The sequence below is a fragment of the Pelodiscus sinensis genome, chromosome 1 (assembly GCF_052426305.1).
Source record: "Pelodiscus sinensis isolate ZL-2025 chromosome 1, ASM5242630v1, whole genome shotgun sequence".
Classification (NCBI taxonomy): domain Eukaryota; kingdom Metazoa; phylum Chordata; order Testudines; family Trionychidae; genus Pelodiscus; species Pelodiscus sinensis.
Window position 1 is genome coordinate 17,182,263 of NC_143052.1, and position 23,041 is coordinate 17,205,303.

The following is a 23,041-nucleotide window of genomic DNA, read 5'->3' on the forward strand; positions in this document are numbered from 1 at the left end:
ATTGTCAGTGTTTTGATCTGTGTTTCTGCTGCTGAGAAAAATCGTTAGCACCAAAATCAATATTGCAAACAAGTTTAGTCAGTATTTTAGGAGCTACAATTTATTACCACAGGCTTGATTTGCTTTTCCATGCATCCATGAGCAATGACGCTAACACAATGATATGTTTTCAAGATTAGCTCTAATAGTTTCTTAGCTTCGAAGTGAAACCAATGCATAGTGAAAGGTAACTGCCAGACCTACCAATCAACCAAGAGGCTCCATCGGTGGGAAGTAGAAGTATTTCAGCTAAATGGTTGAGGCTTAATTATGAGCAGACATCTATGGAAGAGAAATCAAAATATGTAATGTATTATATGAGGTGCTGTAGCATCTGAGGGTTGGTTTATGGTGCCTTGCGCAGATACAAAATTTAAATCCGCAGAAGTGCAGGGCTCTACCAGTAACTGTAGTGATAAAAGCAGCAGCATGTCGGGTCACTGTTCGCAGGAGTCAGTGCCCACCCAGGGCAGCTCCCCCAGCATGGGTGTACCAATCCCCAACCCTGCCCACACCAATGAGCACCAGACACTTTGGCTGCTGTCTCTAGTCACACTGATGTGTGCAAGCAGTTTGCATTCTCCCAGACAGACAAGGTGGGTAAGGCAATATCTTTCATTGGACCTACTTATGTTGGTGAGCAACCAGGTTTTGAGCCATACAATGCTCTTCTCCAGATTTGAGATAGATACTCTAAACTTCAACGTTAAATGCAAGGTGCAGTAAAAAATATTTCCTCGCCCACCTTGTCTCTCTAATGTCCTGGGACCAATACGGTTGCAAGTACATTGCATACTAACTAAAAATATAAGTCATCTTAACTACAAAGCTCAGGGCTATGGAACAGTTTCCTGACCTAAGCCCCTCTATAGACACCTGCTAGGTTAATGGAAGAATTGATCCATTCACTTAGCTACTGCTATTCAGAGGGATTTCATAGAAGACACACCCTTCTGTTGCTATAGTGTCCACAATACAGCACTACAGCATCACACCTGCAAGTCTTCCACTATAACATTCACTATAACATTCCCTGTTGACATACCCGAGCAGCAGTGGGTCAATGACTCCTTAATTATTATAGTATTGGGATGTGAATGCTACGGACAAGTCTAGTAGTTTAATTTTGGCATGATAAATTCCCTTTTCTCTTCTACTATATAAAAACGAGCATCTGCTAACTCATTCACTATTGAATCTATGAGCAATGTTTCTTTCTTAATTATAAATGTCAAGGTAAAGCTATTTCTTCTGTTAATAGAGATTGTGATGCTTCTTGTCTTTAAAAACTGAGTGCTCAGTATGTGATAATACATTTTAATTAGCAAAGAGGATTTCATAGTGCAGCAAGGCTAGCTAACTACTCTAGAGAAAGATTTTTGGATGGCATTCTGGGAACGGTATGAAAAAACATTATTTTTTTTGTTTATTCATATTGACAATAATAGGTGATTAAAATATGTAATTTTCTTACTGAATTAAAATAATCTTCCCTTTAAAGTGATAAACACTTTTACACTGGATGCATCTAATTAGATGAATATTACTTCTCATTTCATGTTCTGTGTATGCATGTGTCAAAAAAATCTTATTTTACTCTAAAAGGCCAAGAGAAGATACATAGAGGCTATGTCTAGACTGGCATGATTTTGCGGAAATACTTTTAACGGAAAAGTTTTTCCGTTAAAAGTATTTCTGCAAAAGAGCGTCTAGATTGGCAAGGATGCTTTTGCTCAAAAAGTGCTTTTGCGCAAAAGCATCCGTGGCCAGTCTAGACGCGATTTTGCGCAAGAAAGCCCTGATCGCCATTTTAGCCATCGGGGCTCTTGTGCGCAAAACAATTCTTCCCTGTCTACACTGGCCCTCTTGCGCAAGAGGGCTTTTTCCCGAGTGGGAGCGTGAAAGTATTTGCGCAAGAAGCACTGATTTTGTACATTACAAAGTCAGTGCTCTTGCGCAAATTCGAGCGGCCAGTGTAGACAGCTGGCAAGTTTTTGCGCAAAAGCGGCTGCTTTTGCTCAAAATCTTTCCAGTCTAGATGCACTCATGATGTATAGGATCACTCCTAATTAATGGGATACAGCGTCTTCCTAATTGGCACTTCTGAGCACTCTTGATAACACTGTCAGCAGAAAGTTCAAGGAGTGAATGGATATGAAGTCTGAACAGCTCTGTCACCTTGCAGAGTTTCACCTTCCATTGGAGAAAAACTTGGGAGGGTATAAAAACTCAGCTGGACTTCCAAGTTTGCTGGGCATAATTGCCTCTGTTAGGATGGACTTGGGTGGCCACGGGCAAGGATGAGACTTTCAAACCATACAGATTTAGAGTAGGAGACCCCCCAGATCCATGGGGAGCACCTCTTAGCAGCAGCCCATTGATGTAAAGTGTTAATTAACATTAAGGGACTGAAATGAAACACTGGGTTAGGAAGAGGTTTCCATTATGTTTTCCTTTCGATTAGCACAGCGCCCAGAGAGCCAGTGCAAGGATCAGATCTGTGTTTTGCTGGGTGCTACTGTACATATACATGACTAGCTTGTCCTAGCCCCAAAGAGCTTACAACTTAGGTGCCAGACGCATGGCTGATGTAACTCAACATCACTCCATTGAAGTCAATGTGCAGCACTGTTGATTCCACCACAGTCTCTTTGGCAAATGGTTCAGAGGGACTGGCACTCAATGACACTGCTTTATAATTATTTAAAGTGAGCATAGGATAAAAGCCTCCTGCAGTTTACCTCTGTAAGTGACTTGCCTGTTTGAATAATCAGGTTGGTAAAGGACAGATTAGTCTTTTGAAAAAATACTTTCTTTGCATAGTCCTGTGGACCTATTGTCTTAGCTGCACCTTTTTTTCCCATTTAATTGTTTTCCCTTTTGAGGTTGATTTCATAAGACTTCTAATATTTTCAGCATAGCAAGCTGCAGTAGGTGGTTCTTAACATTCAAACGAATATGCCTTCCGTTAGCAGTTGCACATGCACCAGAATATTGTGAAAGACCCAAGGCAGCTGGCTACAATAGTTTGGTGGAGGATAGACATATAGGGAGTTGGGTGAATGCTTTTCTGTTTCCTGAATAAACTGCCAGAGACTGCTGCTACTTAATCAAGGCAGGTAGGCACCTGTGGCTAATTAAGAGCTTGCCTGAAGCAGCAGGCTAATCAGGCACCTGCAGCCAATTAAGGCCTTCTGGGTTATTTTAAAAGGTTTCCCCTCAAGAGAGGGGGAAGGAGAAGAGTGCAGGACTGAGTGGAGGAAGTATATTGTTGAAGCAGGCAAGATGCAGTCAGGTACCAGGGAGAAGGTAGTAGGGGAGTGTTTGGGGGAGGTGGCTGTTGTATTGGGGCTAGAGGAAAAACCCCATCAGTTGCTGCTACCTAGGATCCCTGGTAGTGTTGCTAGGTGTCTGGTATTCACCTGGATGGTCTGGTATTTTTGCCTCCTGTCTGGTTTAAAAAAAAATGGAAAATACCAGACACCTAAAATGTCCAGTATTTTCTGATTTCTTTTTCCCTGGCCAGGAGGTGACCTGGCCCCATGCTCACCTGGTTCTGCAAGGCTGCCAACACAAAATGGCTGCTGACCAAGGGGAAGCCCCTGGGTCTTAGTGCTCAACTACTCCCCTATTTCTATCCCTGCACTCACTCTTAAAGGGGACATGCTGTTTTATTTTATTTATTTATACTTGCCCAGCAATTTTGGTCTCCCTCTCCCCCCTTTTTCCCTTCAACAGAATTTTTTCCCTGGTGTTTTTTTTGCGGGGGGGGGGGGGAAGGAGAGGGGTGTCTGTATTTTTGTTTCAACCATCTGGCAAACCTGGGCCAGAACCTCAAGTTGTGGATGGGCCTGGGTTCCTCCAACCCTCTCCATGCCACTAAAGTCTGCTCCTGGAAAGGAAGGCCAGGATTACAGAGGGGTTTTCCCCTCAATCCTTTGACTTTGCCAATGATATGAGAGGCTCTGTAAGCAGTGACTCTGGCCTCTAGAAAAAATAAGAGGCAGTGTGGAGGTTCACAGTGAGCCTCTGATGCAAATGATAACTGTCTAGAAGTGCAGGACATACAGGATATGGCTGGAACTTTGCCACAATAAGAAGTTTTAAAATGCTTCCCAAATGTTCTGAAAGGTTGATAATGTTACATATAGTCTTTTATTTCTGGGCTAACAACACTGGGCCATAGGACCTGATTCTATTTGATGGGAGACATTCCATTGGCACCAACTGAGTTGGGCCTTTTCTTCTAGACCTGTATTCAGGAAAGCAGTTCAGTTAAAGTTATAGCTATCCCTATTCACATTCATGGCTGCAGTGCGACTTAGGCACAAATTTAAGTGCTTTATTGAGTCACTGCCTTAGTGATTATGATGTAATCAAAGGGACAGTTTCAACATTCTACTGTGGCAGAAAAAATAAAAGGAAACAAAAAAAGTCAACATGGCTTCAGAGAATATCTTGGTGGTAAAAATCATGTGCACCTGCTGCAGCAAAACTTTTGTTGTTCACAGGATGGCAGGGTTGGAGCGCCTGTGAATGACACAGATCTTGTTGAGCAAGTGCAAATGTAAACTCAGCCTAAGAGCATGAATACAACTGCTCTAGTGTAATCTCCCAAGGGAGGTGGTGCAAAACTATACTAAATGTGTCATGACAATTCTGTCCTAGCAAGAGGAAATACTAGATGACTTTACAGATCTGTTCCATCTCTATAATTTGATTGATTTTAAGACTTCTTGAGTCTGTCTGCATACACTGTAAGGAAAAGCCTGTTCCGTTTTTGGTGAGTGGTCTCTGAGATGTTCTCTTTTCCATTGGGAACAAAGGCACAGCATATCAATATCTTCCTAAAAAGCAAAGATGAATTTTTACTGTCTAATCTAGTGTAAATGACCTCAGGGAAACTGCTGATGGAACAGCTTTTGTTTGAATACTTTTACAAACAATAGCCACTCAGCAAGGCCAGATATTATTGGAATGTTTTTAACCCTGTTCCTAGCCTCTTTCATCTGATCTCATCAGAATATTTTTATCTGCCACCACTCTTTGACTCGGTCAGGTAAAGCATGCAATTGAATTTTACCTTGCATCTCGCTGTAGTCAGTTGTCACTTCATTATGAGGTAGGGATGTAAAAATCATGTTTGTTTGTTTAATGGTTAAATGTTGAGTTTAACTGATTAACTAATCAAATGAGGGTGGGTAGGGGGACCATTTCAGCCCACTCGGCTGGACACCCTGCCCATCATGGCTGGCTGACTTTCTGCATGTACCAGCTCCCGCTGCTGCCTCTGTATCAGAGGCAGAGTGGGGAGGGGTCCAGGCAGGAGGAGCTTGTAAGCACCAGGAAACCGGCTTTTAAGCCAGCGCCCCATGAGCATGTAAACGAGTAACCATTGAATTTTTTAGCAGTTACAAGTTTACACAAATACATGTTTGTTAACATCCCTACTCTGTGGCTTTAACCAGTTTGCATTATATATACAGTGTTTAGTTTGGTACAGTGGCTCTCACCATCCCCACTATACAAATTGTTCCAGCTCTCCTGCTCCAGTGAGATATGGAAGTGTTATTCCTATGATGTATCACATCTGGATTTGGAAACCGCTGGCTTTTATAAACTAGCTTCGAGTCAAGACTTTGACCTGTAAGAGAGGGGGGTGTATGCGTGCACCAGTTGATTTTTTTTAGGATCAGGTCTGAAATGAGTCAGTGGAAGAGATCTAATATTTATAAAATTTCATGGTGCATTGAGTTCTGCATCTGATTATTTCTTGCATCACTGGGTCAGATTCTGCTATTAGTTATGCTAATTGCTAACTCCATTGACTACTGTGGTGCAAATAAAATTGGACTTTGACCCTTTGAATTGTATTGACATTGGTGTGGAATGTTTTCCTGGATAATACATCTACTGGAAAAACCAGAATTGTTGCACATGTTAAAGGAGACAAACCCTGTAGACAAAATCCTCCTTTAACATGTGCAACAATTCTGGTTTTTTCCAGTAGATGTATTATCCAGGAGGAAATGAGTCGCTTTCAATGGAGAAATTAAGAAATCCTTTTTATTTTAAACTTTTTGTTGTTTACTCACTTTAGTGTAGAAGTGGAGACTTCTGAAGCCACTTTGAATTAAAGGACTACAGGGTCAGTTTACAGAACATCTTTGAGATATAAAAATACACTTAGCCATGAACTTAAGACAGGAAAACACAGAGCTAAGATACATTAAAATGGGCCAAATTCTGCTCTTAGTTACATATGGGTAAATCTGTGATCATTTCATTGGCTTAAACTGAGCCTTTTCTGGATTTATGGTTGTGTAGCAAAGTGTGAATTGAATCCTTAACATCTAAATGCAGTGGCGGTCCACCATAAAAACCAAGCCCATTGCAGCTCTTAAAATAGAAAGAAACAATATAATTCCATTTTATTTCAGGAAATAGATTATTTCTTTAGAGAACATTTTTACCAATGTTTCAAGAGTAGAGCCTAGAATTATTGAATAACCAATCCATTTTCTCTTTATGTAAATTCTGTATTACAATTAAAATAAACAGGAATATTGAAGGGCTGAAATGATCATTTGTGCATGCAATTGTTGTGGCGTTGAAACATATCACACCAGAGAAAAGCAAGGAAGGAAATAGTTGCTGTAGCAGGAAACTGATAAGAAAGCAAAAGTAAATGAAAATTAGACTAGGAATTCCTGCGAATTGGTATGTCCTTACTATTATCAGTGTGCTTCAAAGATACAGTCCTGCAAGGATCTGAATTGACGTTGATTACTACTGAAGCCGATGGGAGTTGAGAACATTCAGTATCTTGCAGGAGTGAGCCTCGAGATTTGAAAGTTTGTCACAGTATTTTTAGGTGTGTTTTTTTTTTTCAAAAATGAAATAGGCTTATTTTTCTTTTATTTAAATCCTACTCAAATAGGAGTGATCCAAAGGGGGGGGGGGTGTGTGTGTGTGTCCAACTTCAATGGCCTTTGGAATAAGCTCATATCCCTTTTCCTTCTGTAGTCCTCTTACCAAAGGGGCCTCTGTTTTATTCTGAAAAGACCCTGTGTGCTTAAATCCAGACTACAATTCGCATGAGCCCTTGGAACAAAAGAGGTAGGAGGGACTCTTGTGAGAGAGAAGAGGCTCTCTCCATGTGCCTGAAGAAGAGGCCTAGCAGTCTGGGACTCTTCCTTGCAGTTTGGAACCAAAGGGGAAGCCAGGCTGCTGCCAAGGACATTGACCCAGTGCAGGGGCTGTTGGATGCAGCTACTGGATGCCTGTTGGAACTGGGAGTTAGCAGGCTGCTTCCTATAGGCACAGCATGAGGCAGTAAATTTGGGCCTTGCTGGAAGAGTGCTGCCTGGGACAGAGCTGCTGTTTAGCCTGGACCAAATCCTCACTACAGCTGCAACATCAGCGCGCCAACGCAAGCGTCTGGGACTGAGTCTAAGGGTGTGCACACTCTGGGGTGAAGTAACTGTTGTCTAGCTATATAAGCTTCGGTTACTGTTATGTGTTTTGTAAATGCTATTCCTTGCTAATCTGTTAATCCCTGTGTAGTTAAGTAAAGATGGTTTATTTTAAAGTATTCTATTAGATGTATATGATTTGTAGTTGTTCTGGAATTAGATCCAGCTTTATGTTGGAATGAGTATATTCCTGGAGGCTCTCAAGGCACCAGTGTGTGTACAAGGCCAGCCAGGTGGAGGCACCGCCACTTTACATTCATTGCCAGCAAGGGGGTGGATAGGGCTTTCCCCACTAGACACCATCACCACTGGGGTACTCAGGATCTCTTTTGGGTTAAAACACCAGGTGCCCAGGCACACCTGTGAGTGTGTCCTGCTCCCCAGTAACCCGGGGAGGAAAAAGGGGGTTACACTTTTTTCTCCTTCATTACACGCATCACCCCTGGCATTTTTGTTACCTTTCTAGCTTATTTCTCATGTTAGACATACTGCAGCTTCTCTTCCTAGAGCTTCCTTCACAACACTGTCGCAGGGTGCTGTAAAACAAAAAATGATCACCAGCACCTAGGAAAGTGACAAGCTAGGCCAGGAGTCGGCAGCCTTTTCAAACCAAGGAGCCAAACGACATCAGATTTCAGAATAAGTGTTCAACAAAAAGCTGTATAAGAATGCCCATTTGCATGACTGAAAATATACAATGTAATATTCTTGATTTGACATAATGATTAATAATAGTATAAATGAAACCTCAGACTCTATTTAATGGGACTTCTGCTGCTGCATCTCTTCACACAATTCTTTGAAGTTTACATTGTAAGTGGTCAAATCCAGTTTCAGACACGCATTCAGGCTGTCTTCTGTCAATCTTGGGGCTGGGGATGTGGAGGTGAAGGAGTCTGGGTTGGGGTTTATGACGAGGACAGGAGTGCAGGAATGTTGATGCTGTGGCCAGATGGGGGCTTGTTGGCTAGGCTTCATTTTTAAATAAAGTAAAATATGTCCAACACAAAGGGTTTCAACATTGTATTTCTTTATGGCAGGGGTGGATCAGGAGCCACTGACTCTCAGAAAAATCAGTCACAGATCACACAAGTGAGAAGCAAAAAAAAACAAAAAACCTACCCCTCCAAAAATCTTCAACCCTCAGTGACGTGGCCCCCAACTGAGATACCTCACTCCCCTGGCACTCCAGCCCCATCGGGGAGAGGGGCAGGGAGGACTGAGGTTCAAGGCCTCAGGCCAGATTAACTCTTCTGGGAGTCCAGGGTTAGTGGATTTTGTGGGTCCCCAGGCTCTGGGGTGGGGTAGAAAATGAGGGGTCCAGTATGTGACACAGAGCGGCCAGTGAATGGGATAGGGATGATGGTACAGGATCTAGTTCAGAAGTAGGATGCAGGAGAGGGCTAGGGGTAGGGTGTCTGTCTGGGGGGGAAGGTGTATGTCTGGCTGGGGGTGGTGTCTGGCCAAGGAAGAAGGTGAAGGAGCAGGGTGTGGGTGCAGGGTCTGACTAGCAGCACTTACAGTGATTAAACCTTGTTATAGACACAGGAGGGGGAAAAAAGTAACAGATGCAAGTCACTCCCGCCTGCTCTACAAGGGCCACAAATAAGTTAGTGACCCAAGGGCTGAGTGTGGAATGGAGGCTATGCCTTGCCTGGCGCATGGAGAGTATGGCTGACAGGTCCAGGCGCTGATGGGAACTGGCCCACTCAGCTGTGCTTCTTGTACCTTTCCAGGCTGGCCAGGATCCAGGCCACTAGCAACAGGAAGAAGGGTTGCCGTGGGGCACACGGGCAGCAGAGGTGGGGGTGGAGCAGTGTGCAGAACAGCAGGCACATGGCCATGGCGCAACAGGTCCTTTGTGGGCAAGATGGTGGCCAGTCTGCTTTTTGTGCCCTGTGCTGCTCTCAGGCTCCATGTCTCAGGCATGACTTCCTGCTACTCCATTGGCCAGATTCTGAGTTCTACTATTAAAATAGTGAATGTTATCAAGACACAGCCCTCAAAGACTCTTTCCAATGCTTTGTGCAAAAATGGGAGCAGAGTATGATACTTTGCTCTTTCACTTGGAAGCCAACTGGCTATCCAGGGGGAAAGAGTTGCAACCTTTATAAACTGAGAAACAAAGTTCCATTTTTTGTAGGGAATTTGAATTTTAGCAATGTAGAGACACAGAACTCTGCTGGCTTGTGCCTTGGGCTTACCTTGCTGATATTTTTGTCAAACTGAAATCTCTAAATGTCTCATCCAAGGAGTGGAAAATACTATTTGTGACCTGTACAATAAGGTATCAACATTCAGGAGAACTGGATTGCTGGAAAACAAAGATTGAAAGTGGTTTAATCATTCCATTCTCTTTAACTCTTGCTATCGATGAAAGAGAATCTGAACTACTAAGTGTTGTGGAGCAAATCCAGAATCACTCGACTTCTTCTGGAAAAGGTTGATACAAACTGGCTCAAGAGAATATGGACCCTTAAATGACAGATTATCTCATCTTTTGCAGCTGAGGCCTCATCCCATCTCTCAATTGACATTTGGGAGAAGCTGATTGAATGTCAGAGCGATAGGACACTGGACATTCAATTTAAAAAAAAAACAGTATTTGAGGGATTTTTGGTTGAAATATGGCTCAGAATATCCAGCTTTATTGAAGTGTGCAGTTAAAGCTCTTTTACTGTTTGGTTAATCTTATTTGTGCATGATTGGATTCTGTGCACTGGCTGTGCTAAAGACAAAAACACCATTCAAAACTGCAAGAGCAGGACAACTCCAAAGTCTCAGGTAGGCTTATGAATAGGCTATGAAGCATACTTTTTGCATGTGTTTATTTTTGTTTGGGATGAGGGGGTACAACCAAAAATTGCAATTCAAAAGGAGGGGAGCAGCTCAAAACATTTGAAAACTGCTGACCTACAGTGAACATGACAGAGAAAACCTTAAAAAGTGAGGGAAGTGTCTAAAAATATGAGGCCTTCATTGCATGCAATACATGAATTTATTTAAGAAGAGAAACTGCTGAGGAGACTATTTACCCCAGCTTTCAGCTAAGAGCCAGTGTTTATGACTGAGTTACAAAGCCCAAAATTTCAGGGATCCAGGATAGAATTAGTTCCACAAGCTCAGATGCAGTGAACTGTGTTGCATGCAGCAGCTCTAATTTGCTAACAGAAAAATCAGTAATGGGTACTCCCACGGAGCTGTCACTTCAGCCGCTCCCTTTCCCAGCATGCTGAAATGGAGACAAAGGTTACAAAATCTGGCTAACAAAGAGTGACAGGCACTTAAGGCACCCACACACATATGGTCAAGCTAGAATTTCTTAGGAATCTCTCAGTGTACATATATCAGTGTGAGGTATGTGAATCTACAGAGAGCAGGCACATCACCTGTAAAGTGCAACAGTGACAGGACTGGGAATGTTATCCAAATAATTGCAACAGGGAAAGAAACTCATACTTAGAAATGAAGGGTTAGTTCATTCCAAAAGGAATTCATTAGAAGGAGGAATACTGCAGGTCATCAACCTTCCAACCATGCTCCAAGACACCCAGTGGAAGCTCTCACATGGGGCTGCTAATAATATCTAGGAACAAGCTGCGGCTTAGGGAGTATTTGGAATGTGCTGGGAATCAGAGGGGAAGGAACGAACATTATTCACTATGCTCAGAAGAGGATATGTCAAACCAAAGAGGCAGTTCACACCCTGAATTAAAACAGAGTCCATTAGGAACTCAGTACATGTGGAATCTTAATACCAGGCTTTTGGTTTGTTCAGACTTACAATCTGGTACCTATGAACATTTATTTAATTTAGTGGCAAAACACCTAGTTAAAGCCAATGGCTGGGAATTAAAGCCAGACAAATAAGTTTCTGATCCATTTTCCGAGTTGCAATGTATTATACAGTGAGTCCGTGATCCATGTGGAGCAATTTCAGACACTTTGGCTTTTCAGCCTGCCCTACTTCCAAAGGTAGGAGAGTTTCCATCCATACAGATTGTGACCAAGGTTCCTCACTTCAACTTGGAAGTTGGAAAGCATTTAAAATGTTACAGAGAGGAAGCCGTGGTAGTCTGTAACTGATTTTTTTTTTAAAGAGTGAATAGTCTTGTAGCACCTTAGAAACTAACCAAAAATGTAGATGGTATCATGAGCTTTTGTGGGCACAATCCACTTCTTCAGAAGAATGGAGTTAAGGGATCCAGGGTGTGAGAGAAAGCTCTGGACTAGGGTGGGGGTGGATTCTAGGGTGGGTACAGGTCTCATCTGGGGTAGGATGGAGATGGCGTAGGGCTAGGATGGAGCTGGTGTATGGGATGAGGAGAGGGCTCCATCTGGGTGTGCAGGCTCTGGGGTGGGGTAGGATGAGGGTTTTGGAGTATAATTGGGGTTTCCAGAGTGGGGTTTCCCAGGCTTGGGGTTTCTAGCAAATGTAATTTGCTGCTTGGAGAATCAGTTTCCCCCCATTCGTGTAAGTCTTAGACTTCACCACATCCTCTGGCAAGGAGTTCCAAAGGTTGACTGTGCACTGTACCACAGTAGGATGCATTTAAAACACTTGCAGGAGTGAACACCACATGTTTCATAGTGATTTTTCTGGGTTAATTTCTTGTACCTGTAGCTTTTTTTGAAAAAACAAACAAAAAAAAAACCACATCAAAAAACAGCCCCTCTCTTCTTTCCTACAAGATCACCATGCCTTATTTCTAAAGAGCATCTTAATCTTAATTTTGTCAGCTTCAGCCTATCGCTTGCTAAAGTTGCTGCACACACTACACCATGAGGTTCAATTTCTCCATAAACTGCAATGGAAGTAAAACCAGAATCCAAATACGCTTCACCGTATTCTTGTTTTTGCAGATTTTCCCCCTCTGTATCGATTTCAGTGTCTGCTGTTCATTTCAGATCACTACCACTTTTTCAGCAATAAGTACAAATCCATTTTTTAGCACCAAACTCACCAGCCGAATAGCACTGCATAATTGCTTGTTGTGGTGACAGTATGTACTAAACCAGTTGTTGCTATAGAAATGATCATGGCTTCCACCACAGTGTTGTCAGCCAGGCAGCTGACAGCAGTATCCCTGCCATGTGTGTGGCAGACAGTGGGAGCCCTGGCCACTAGCCTCCTGGAACCGGCTGGTGGCTGGGGTTCCTGAACCCTTCTCTGCTGTAGGTTATATAAGTCATATAGCTGGGCTGCCTGTCGGTTCTGTGTGGTTCACTTTGGTTCTATGCTTAGAAGTTGCAAGATGCCAATGTCGCAAATGCCATCATACTGAATCAAAATAGGCAGCAGGTTTAAAACAAAATAAAGGAAGTTTTTCTTCACTCAGTGCACAGTCAACCTTTGGAACTCCTTGCCAGAGGATGTGGTGAAGGCTAGGACTTTAACAGGGTTAAAAAAAGAGCTAGATAGATTCATGGAGGTTAGGTCCATCAATGGCTATTAGCCAGGATAGGTAGGAATGGTGTCCTTAGCCTCCGTTTGTCTGGAAATGAGTGACAAGGGAGGGATCATGTAAGGATTACCTGTTGGGTTCCCTCCCTCTGGGCCATCTGGTATTGGCCACTGTTGGCAGACAGGATACTGGGCTAGATGTACCTTTGGTCTGACCCAGTATGGCCATTCTTATGAAAGTGGAGCATGGATTGCTGTGTGGCAGGCAATAGTAATTTCCCTATTGTAGACTTTTTCTTGCCTGTTAAAGGAGTGCTAAATCTTCACCTGCAGAAAGGCCACATGCAAACCCAGGAGCAGGTTTGCATGAAAATCAAGTTGGTCCGGGGAGACCCTGAGCTTCCCCACCCCTTTCTTCCCCTTGTTTCCGCCTTCCAACTCCCTCCTCCCTGATTTCCCCCTCCCCTCTCCCACCCTGTCTTCTCCCCTCTCCTGCCTCCTTTCCCCAGTCTCACCAGAGTTTCATCCCCCCTGCCCAGTTTTGTTAAAGAGAGTTTGTGTACATGAAAATGACATGAGGAAGGAGGGTTAGGGAGGAGTAAGTGGAAGGACGCGCGGGAGGAATGAGGCACGGGAGGAATGAGGCACAAGCCCCCAGTGGGGCAGACCAGGGAGGCTGGTAGTGCTCCTCAGGGTGGAAGCTCTCCTGCAGGGCCTCCTGGATACTGACATCCCCCCCGATGGACCTCCTGGATGGCAGTCTGCAGAAAGTGCAGCCAGGCTTGCAGCAACGCATCCAAGAGAAGCACCAGAGTGCCCAGGGGCAGCTCTGGCTCCAAGTTGCAGAGGGCGGTGGTGTCCCGAGTGAGGGCAACCAGAGCACACAGAGACAAAATGCTTTGCTGTCCCTCATTGAGGTAGGCAAGCAAGAAGGGAAACCTGACAACTGGCTGTCCAGGGGGGTCCCTTTAAGCCCAGGCCTCAGATACTTTGTGTGGCTGCTGCATGAGGCTAACTCCTGACCTGGTGCCCTGCCAGAGCTGGTTCCGGCTGGCTTTAAATGCGATTCAGCGTCCACTCAGTGTGGATGTGATATTTTGAAATAGCAAAATGCTATTTCGAAATGCATTTTGTGTGTAGATGTGTTATTTCGAAATAACTTATTTCGAATTAACTATTTTGAAATAACATATTTTGAAATAACGCTGTAGTGTAGACATACCATTAGTCTGCATGTAAACTCAGCCCTTGGCCTCTCCAGTAAAATTGCTAGTGAAAGTGACTAGAACTTCCTAGTGTAAAATTGCAGTGTTGCCAACACTAAGAGCTTAATAGTCCTGAGGCCAGCCACCCAGAATTGGGAAACTTTGTAATGACTTCAGCTTAGGGGGCTGGCGGTTGAGATTGGGGCCTGGGTGGAAGGGGCTTGAACATGGTCAGGGTTCAGTCCAGAGGGTCAAGGGCAGAAGCTGCAGCATGTACCAGTACGATGCTGTAGGACCAGCACAATGCTGAGTCAGAGGCTATGTCTAGGCTATGTGGCTTTTCTGGGATACCTATCCTGGAAAAACTCTGCTGCATCCAGGAAACATGTTTGCTCTTCCCTTGTCTTCAGCTCTTCCAAAAGAGGAGGTTTTTCCAAAATTTGGCCCAGGGTAGCCTCTTCTGACAAAACGCAGAACGCAATTTGTGTACCTTTTTCTGCATCAGTGATTCCCAACCTTTTTCAGACGGGGGCCCATTTTGACAATTCAGGAAGACTGGGTGATCCAGGGCAATTAAAAAAAAAAGTAAATGGCTCCTTAAAAGCCACCTGGGGAGGCACCTAGCGACCCTTTTGAAATGTAATGGCGACCTATATTTGGGTCCCGAGCCATAAGTTGGAAAACCCTGGTCTAGACATAGCCAGAGCCAGGCAACTCAGCGAATGTAGGGTTAGTGGAACAGAGACATGGTGAGGAGTGAGGAGCAGAGCCAGGGACCAGGAGAGAAACTAGATACCAGGAGCCTAGCTGGGACTAGAAACAAGGAGAGGCAGCCAAGGTAGCAGGAGTGCGCAGAAGAGTCTATCTGTAGCACCAAGCCAGGATTTGCCTAGCTGCACAGACAGCTTCCAAGTGTTTCACCTACATCTGAAATACCAAATATGAGCCACCCAGGGAATATGGTGGGCTATGCTAGTCAGGATCTCTATGTGTGGGACCATCAGTTGTGCTCAAAGCCATAGGACCCATAGGCTGCTGTTTTCTACTTTGCCAAGTTTAGCAGTGTGGTTATGTCAGCAGCTCAGGAGCCAGAAAAGCTGAGTTCTTTACTTGTGGATCCTCACAGACTGGGCCAACAATCTGCAAATTAAAAAAAAAATAGATTTTAGATTCTTTTTCTTTGCCTTCTGGGTTTTGAGTCTTTGGTGTTCGTATTCTCCAACTTTACTCAGCAACTATGAAATGTGGTTTTTTTTTTTTTTTCAAAGAGGAAAGCTGAGATTCTCACATGATTGCCAAGAGCTGGGACTTGAAGAAAAAGAGCAGAGTTACAAATGTAGCTCACAGATTTTGGGGAGAGCTATTCTAATGACACTGTTTCCACTCCCCATCCCCTGTATGGCTTCCCATGCCAAACCTGTAGGTGAGATTTCAGCTGGTTGGGTTCCTGTTAGTGTCAATGAATTCATGCTGGTTTGCAGGTTCATCAGTACTGGAAATGAGACTAGCCCGACATACTAGAACTCTGATCCAGCAGGGAAAACAGAATGTTTGATTTTATAAGAGTGTTATAATCACTCAAACACAATGAAACTGCTCCTAGTAACAACTAGGGAAATTGTAGGCAAGTTGCTGCTAGTTACAGGAACCGATGCTACTTCAGACCCAGGTGCTAGGAAGGGTTTGTGTTTTAAACTGATGTAGGTGGATCAAAGAACTACTTCTCTCTCAGATATCCAATGAAAATGACATCAGCTGAGCAGAGCCTCCTGATCAGACAGGAGAATCTCAACTAGTCAGAGACACAGGAGAAATACTACACACTAAAATCCATATGTTCTGAAGCCAGATGTGATTTCTAGATAACACTCATGGGGTCTTGAGATTAGAAACCTAATATTATGAGTCTAAGAACATAAGCTGCTATCATTTACCAGTGGTCCCCAACGCGGTGCCTGTGGGTGCCATGGCACCCGCCGGGGCATTTATGTGCGCCTGCCTAGTGACCAGGGCCAGCCCGAGCCATTCTTGCGCCCTGGGCCTTGGGCGCCTGGCGCATGCGCGGTGCCACCCCCGGGCGTGCGGCGCATGAGCGGCCTCCGCTGTGGGCGTGCTGTGCACGCGTGGCTCCACCCCTAGGTACCCAGCAGCCCCAAAAGGTTGGGGACCACTGATTTAACGTATCATGATCTACTCTAGTATAGCATGTAATAGACGCTTTTACCTTCGAGCTCAACAAGTTATCTTGTGGACACAGACAATATATTAGTGTGACCTGGTCTGTTAAAACCCCAGAACAGGGATGTATGCTTGAAAGAAAAAAACAGTACTTGACTAACTTAATTTAAGAATTCACACTAATTAAGAAACACAAAATAAAAAGCCCTTATATTGGGAGTGAGACTGCAGTGACCTTGCAAAATACTGATTAGCTAATTACTCCTACACTAGCATCAATACACATAGATTTCTGTGGGAGAGTGTGAGAATTGCCTTTAATATTCCAGTTTAGCTTTGTGTGTGTGTACACTTTGAAGTGATTAGTATAGGCCCAGTCATTCCAGGTGCTGAACCATTGGCTCGTTGGAGCCAATGGGAGGTAAGACCACCCAGGAGTTTTCAGGATCCAAACCAGTGTCTGTTACAAGCTATTTGGAAGAATAAAATGAGAGAGAAACTGAGGCTTTGTTGGTAACAATGTCCCTCTGCCATCCCCTTGATGGGACAGGTAAACGGTAGTGAAGACCATCTCTGAGTGACTGGGCTTTCTGCAGCCCAGTAATGAAAGAAAATAAAGGCTCCTCACAATAACGATGTCTAAATTAAATTGAGCCAAGTTCTACACAGCCAAAGTTCAATCACCTGTCATTGGCTTCCTGTCTTGCTTCTGTGCCAAGTTAAACTGCTTGCCCTCACCTCAGTCCTCAGTGAGTCACACTCCTCCCTGGCCGGCTCCATGAAATAGGGGTGAACAGCACCTCCAGCCTTTTGTCTCTCTGTGCTGAGAAAGTGTAGGCTCTGGGAGAAGGACTCTCTTACTAGTGTGTACAGCACCTACCGTAATGGGCTCCTGATCAGGGTGGAGCCTCTACATGCTGCTGTAACTAATAATAAACAATACCATTTTAACCATTTGCCACATGCTCTCCTAGAGCAATACTCCCTTGATCTCTGTTACCCCTTTCACTAGCAGCCCAATAGCTTGTTCTGATGGACTAGGACCATATCCTCTTCCTTCATATACCACAATGAACGACTATGGCACTGCATGATCAGCGGCTGACTTCAAAAGCTCCTTTCCTGTCTCCACAAGAAGGATGCAGCTCTTAAGGCAGACAAGACCAGCTCTTAAGGCAGACAAGACCAGAGAGAGAGTCTTCCCCAAGTGCATGCTCATCTGATAGTTCCTTTGGGATTCACTGACAAACTCCAGCTGAGCCCAGCCTCATTTCCCTAATGACTGAACTCCCTGGTAATTTCTTCACTGACTGAACAGCTGTGTTTTCTGTGCTCCAGGATAACATGTTAACCCTTTCACTGCCGTCCAAAGAATGGGATGGACGTATCCTGTCCTACATTCTCTGGCTTTGCCACTACTTATATTAGTTTTGTCACAAGAGCACACTGAAGTGCTAATACCATCTGTCTGCATATGGTATTTTCAAAGCACCTGTCATGGTAGTATGGGATGATCCAGAGTAGCTCACTTCTCTGAGGCTGTCTCAGTGACTCATCATAATGTATTTCTATGGTGGAAGGAATCCGAGTTAACACTGCAGCTTACATCGATAATATTGATTTAATCCTTCTGTTTCATTTTATGCTATTTACATGTTGAATAGGGTTTGCTTTAGGTGGCATATTTCAAATCCTGCTGCACTATCATTAATAAATCGTAAAGTTAATTTGCATTTTGTTTTTAAACCCATCTGCAGTGTTCTATGGTAATTGTTCACAGCAGCACAGTGTGGAAATGGATAGGTCACTCTTGGGTTTAATTTTGCAATCATTTGCTGTTGCATTATACAGTAAAAAAAAAAAAAACTCCAGGCAGATGGTCTGTGCTCATAATCCTTCATTTTAATGGTGCCTGGTAGTGCTGTAATTGTTCTGCATTGGTCAGTGTTTTCCTTCTGCAAACAATGATTTTTCCAGGGTTTGTTAGCTGAACATATCACTTTTGTTTCAGACTAGAACATTTCACACAAAGGCCCAGTACAATATGAGGGAATTATTATTTTGTAAAAATTAAATATAATGGTGTATGTGGAGTTAATCCCTAAGTAGTTTACCTAGGAGTGGGTCCTTTGTACTCCATTATTTTTAAAAATGCCCTCCCCTTTTAATATGCAGTGTTTTCAACTCTCTCATCTAGGATGGGGCTGAAGGCCTAATATACAGCAAGCTAAATTCAGCTCAGGGAAAGCCGGGTGTAGACTTTGATAGAGACCAACTGGGGAGGTTTCAGGGAGTAGTCTTGCTCAGAAAGTGGGCAGTACTGGTTTGTAAGGGGATGTGGCCCAGACTGCTAGTAGATAATTTGATTTAGCATCTCTCCCTTCATCCGTCTTCCACATTTTGACTCCTTTGTCCAGTAAGCTGTTTGACACCCAACAGGCAAACAACCGGCATTGCCTTTAGAATCCCTCACTCCTACACGATGTGTTTAAGGGGCTGACATGTTACTCCTCACTGCATTAGGTTCTATGAATCTGTGTTTGCATGAGGACGCATATCTATGTGTATTTTTTATTTATCATGCTTGTGAAGGAGCGGTTATATTTTATTACTGTCTGTGTGTCATTAGCATTTTAACTTGCTGGAATGGGGGTGAATAGATTAATTCTAACACTTTGTTACGAACATCAAATCATGTAAAACCCCAGAGCATGGGATGGGTAATTGTTTTATCTTTTACAAGTGAAAAATAAGCAGAAAAGAATATTACACCTACACCGTAAACCTATTGGATCCAATTTTCAAATGCAATACAGAAAAGGCGGGGCATTTCTGTGACTTGATTCATAGTGCCAAAGCTCTGATTTGCAGCCATCTCCCTGGATGCTACAGAAAATCTTTAAATATTGTTGAATGTGGTTATGCATCTAATACATATTATGGTGACCAAAATTGTATTGATTATATCTCCATCCTATATGTTAATTCTTTGGCTAGCATCCCCATCTCCAGCATGGCAGTGGGACCAGAATGACAGCTTGTCGCCAGTCCTTAGTGAAAACCATCTGGACAAATTTTGAGAGATAAAATAAATTTGAGGCTGGAAAGAACCTGATAATTTATTACTACAGAGGTGGTTGAAATTTTCTGTCAAAAAAAAAAAAAAGTTTGTCAGAAAATGTAGTTTTGACTAAACCGAACATTTTTTTCATGTGAAAATGTCAGCCTTGATTAAATTTTCTGATTTTGGAGAAATTAAACAAAACACCTTGCCTTGAATTGACATTTTGACATGAAACATTGTTTTTCATTGTGAAATGAAAATATTTATGCTTTCCTTCTCCTCCTGCCTAAATATCCTGATATTCAGAATTGTGCTAGTGCTGGGAATTCTAGATTGTGTTAAACACATTGTTAAAGGTCTCCCTTGAACCTGAGTGGTGGAGAAAACTTGACACCACTTAAAAAAAAGTTATTGCTGCCAAAGTCAACTTGAAATATGCTACATCTGAGTCTAATTTTCAGAGACTACGAGCAAGTACTTCTTGAAGTGAGCACCTCTGAGAGCCAGTCCCTTTGTGGGGACTCAAAAATGAGGTGCCCAATCTTATAAAACACTTGAAAACCTCGGCCTGTTATATTGTCTAATACTTGCCTGCTACACACAATGCTGGAAGGTTTGTTTAATGTTTGTAAAGTGCACTGAGAACTTTGGCTGACAGATGCTATTTTGCACATGCTGGTATTATCCTTTGAGTGCTGAGTTAAATACTGAGGAATCTGCTGTTTTGTATGCCCACTAACTTTCTTTGTGGTGGTGTTATTTTTTTACACATCTAGACTACATTAACCTTGTGCTGGCTCCAATATGCAGATTGCTATAAGATAGATGATGATTGTTGCTATGAGTTGGGAATTGTGGTCTGCATTCCATGTGCCACCAGTACTCCCATTGACCTCAGTTGGAGGAATTTTGTTTGCACAATGAATGCCGGGTCAGTAGCAAGGTTGTGTAACTGTCCAGAGAAGTACATGGGCCTGCTTTTATAAAATGAGACTCTCGTAGATGGAAGTTAAGCATGTGCTAACGCAACCTTGGGAAACTAAAGATACAGGCCCAATGCTTGTATGGTGTAAATGTCAAGATCAAACCTGAATTAGGGATGTGAATGGTTAACCAATAAGCCCCACCCATTAAGGTGCTTGCATACCAGGGGTGAGGCTTACTGGTTAACCATTCACATCCCTAATACAGGTTTGATTAAGGGTGAGACTTACTAGTTCTGGTTAACCAGTGGAGACTGGAGCAGCCCCTGTCCACAGCAGGTCCGGCCCAGGTGCACCACAGGGGAGGATGTTCCAGCTGGGCCAGAGCAGCCTCTGTCCAGGCTGCCCACCCCTATTTAATTTAGTTAACTGGTTAAACATTACGTTTAACTCGTTAACCCATTAAACAGGATTTTACATCTCTAACGTGTATATAATTTGCTAAGGACCCAACTGAGGTTCCTGGAGCAAGAACTGCACCAGGAAATGGGGGATGGGTGAGAGGTACCAACCAGAGACCAGTGAAAATATTATACTGTAGGGCAGTGATGGGCAACTTAGTGAGTGGGTCACACAAGATGCAAGATTGCTGTAACCAAGATGGTCTCTTTGGATAGGATAGTTTTGCTAACTCTGCTTGCGGACCTAGAATTTGTGGGGTGTGCTGATTGAACTATAGCAGTGTTTTGATTGGATACAAAGGGAGCACAGGGCTCTCAGGCTGTGTCTAGACTACATGCCTCTGTCAGCGATTTAAATGATCGCGGCTTCATTTACATGGCTGCCGCGCTGAGCCGACAAACAGCTGATCAGCTGTTTGTCGGCTCGTGCGCTAGTCTGGACGTTCCCCCTGTCGACATCAAAGCCCTTTGTCAGCAGCCCCGTTATTCCTCGTGGAATGAGGTTTACCGGGGCTGCCGACAAAGGGCTTTGATGTCGACAGGGGGAACGTCCAGACTAGAGCGCGAGCCGACAAACAGCTGATTAGCTGTTTGTCGGCTCAGCGCGGCAGCCATGTAAATGTAAATGAAGCCGCGATCATTTAAATCGCGGCTTCATTTGCCTTTGCTGAACAAACAAATTTACATGCCTCTGCCGACAGAGGCATGTAGTTTAGACGTACCCTCACAGTCCTGATCCGCCTCCTGCAGAAACAGAGGTCTGGGAGAATGGATCCTGGGACACCAGGACAGAGGATACTAGGGATGTGAAGGACTAGTCGACTATCTGATAAGCAAATGCTTATTGGATAGTCAACAGGATAATTGACTAGTCGCTTCCACCCCTTGATGCCTCTATCAGATAGAGGCAGCAATGGGTGGTGGGGGGGAAGAGGGGCACTGCAAAGTTGTAGTGTTGCTTGAAGCCTGGGGCCAGACCCCGGGCTCCACGTGGCGCTGCTGCTTTGAATAGTGGTGCACAGCCCAGGGCCTCTGGGATGACCCCAGGCTGCATGTGGCATTTCAAAATGGCAGCTCTGCGTGGAGCCCAGGATCAGCTGGGGTCTCCCCAGCAGACCCTGGGCTCTGTATGGCACTGCCACTTTGAAACATTGCAGGGAGCCCGAAATCAGGTTCTTTGCGGCATTTCAAAGCGGCTGCGCCACATGGGGCCCAGGACCAGCTGGATCCTGGGGTCCGTGCGGTGCTGCCACTTTGAAATGCCACGGGGAGCCTGGCGTCGGGCTGCATGCAGCGTTTCAAAGCGGCAGTGCTGTGAGGAGCCCAGGATCAGCTGGGGACTCCCCCGCTGGCCCCGGGCTCCGTGCAGCGCTGCCACTTTGAAATGCTGTCGTGGCATTTCAAAGCGGCAGCGCCACATGGAGCCCGGGATCAGCGGGGGAGTCCCCAGCTGACTCCAGGCTCTACCCAGCGCTTTTGCCTTTGAAGTGTAGCAACCACCATACAGCTGTAGCTACACTTCAGAAATGGAGGTGCCCCATATACTAATCGAATAGTTGATGCAAAATGCATTGACTATTTGATTAGTCAGTTACCCAGTACTTAACATCCTTAGAGGATACTAGAAGCTCCCCAGGCAGAGAGGTCTGAGGAAGAAGACCCTGATCAGAATGGGTGGGATGCAGGTATAGGATGGTGAGCAGTGTCTGCCAAGCTCCATATGGGCTAAGTCCCTTCCCTCGAACTATGTGCAGAGCTCACCCCTGCCCTGCAGTGCAAGGACACCAAATTGAGAACTGTCATTGTGTGGAAGCTGGCAATTGCAGATTGATACAGGTCACCATGAGTGGCAGGAATAATGGGCCCTGGAGGCTAATCTTTCCCTGGTACAGCTACCACTGCTCAGTTGCCAGATGATCCTGCTTCTGCTCTACCTCTTTCCCTTCCTGCTTCTCCCAGCCTACCAGTTACTCCCATGGCTCATGAAGCTTTACATTGGAAACTTTGACAGCAGCAAGGAGCACTTCAACAACAGCCTCCGTGAGGGCTGAATGACTTTAGAAGAGTTGCCTTTCTGGCAGGTGAAACCTCAATGGGGAAAATAGTCCCATGGCCATAGCAGCCTGTTGTGCTCTGCATAACTTTTGTGAAGCCAACAGGAAAAAGTTTCCCTAGAGGCTGTGCATTGAGGTGAATTGAGCAGGCAGACACTAGGGCTATTAAAGAGGCTCAACCAAGGTTCCCTCCAAACTCTGTGGCCACACAGCTGCCTAATAAGCCCTATGCAGTGAC

The 23,041-nt window shown here is 44.3% G+C and overlaps 1 protein-coding gene across 1 annotated transcript in view; it reads left to right on the plus strand.

Annotated features, from left to right (window-relative positions):
- The window catches only part of ELAPOR2 (endosome-lysosome associated apoptosis and autophagy regulator family member 2), a 153,335-nt gene that overhangs the window by 17,936 nt on the left and 112,358 nt on the right, over nt 1–23,041 (plus strand). The gene's annotated exons all lie outside the window — the stretch shown is intronic.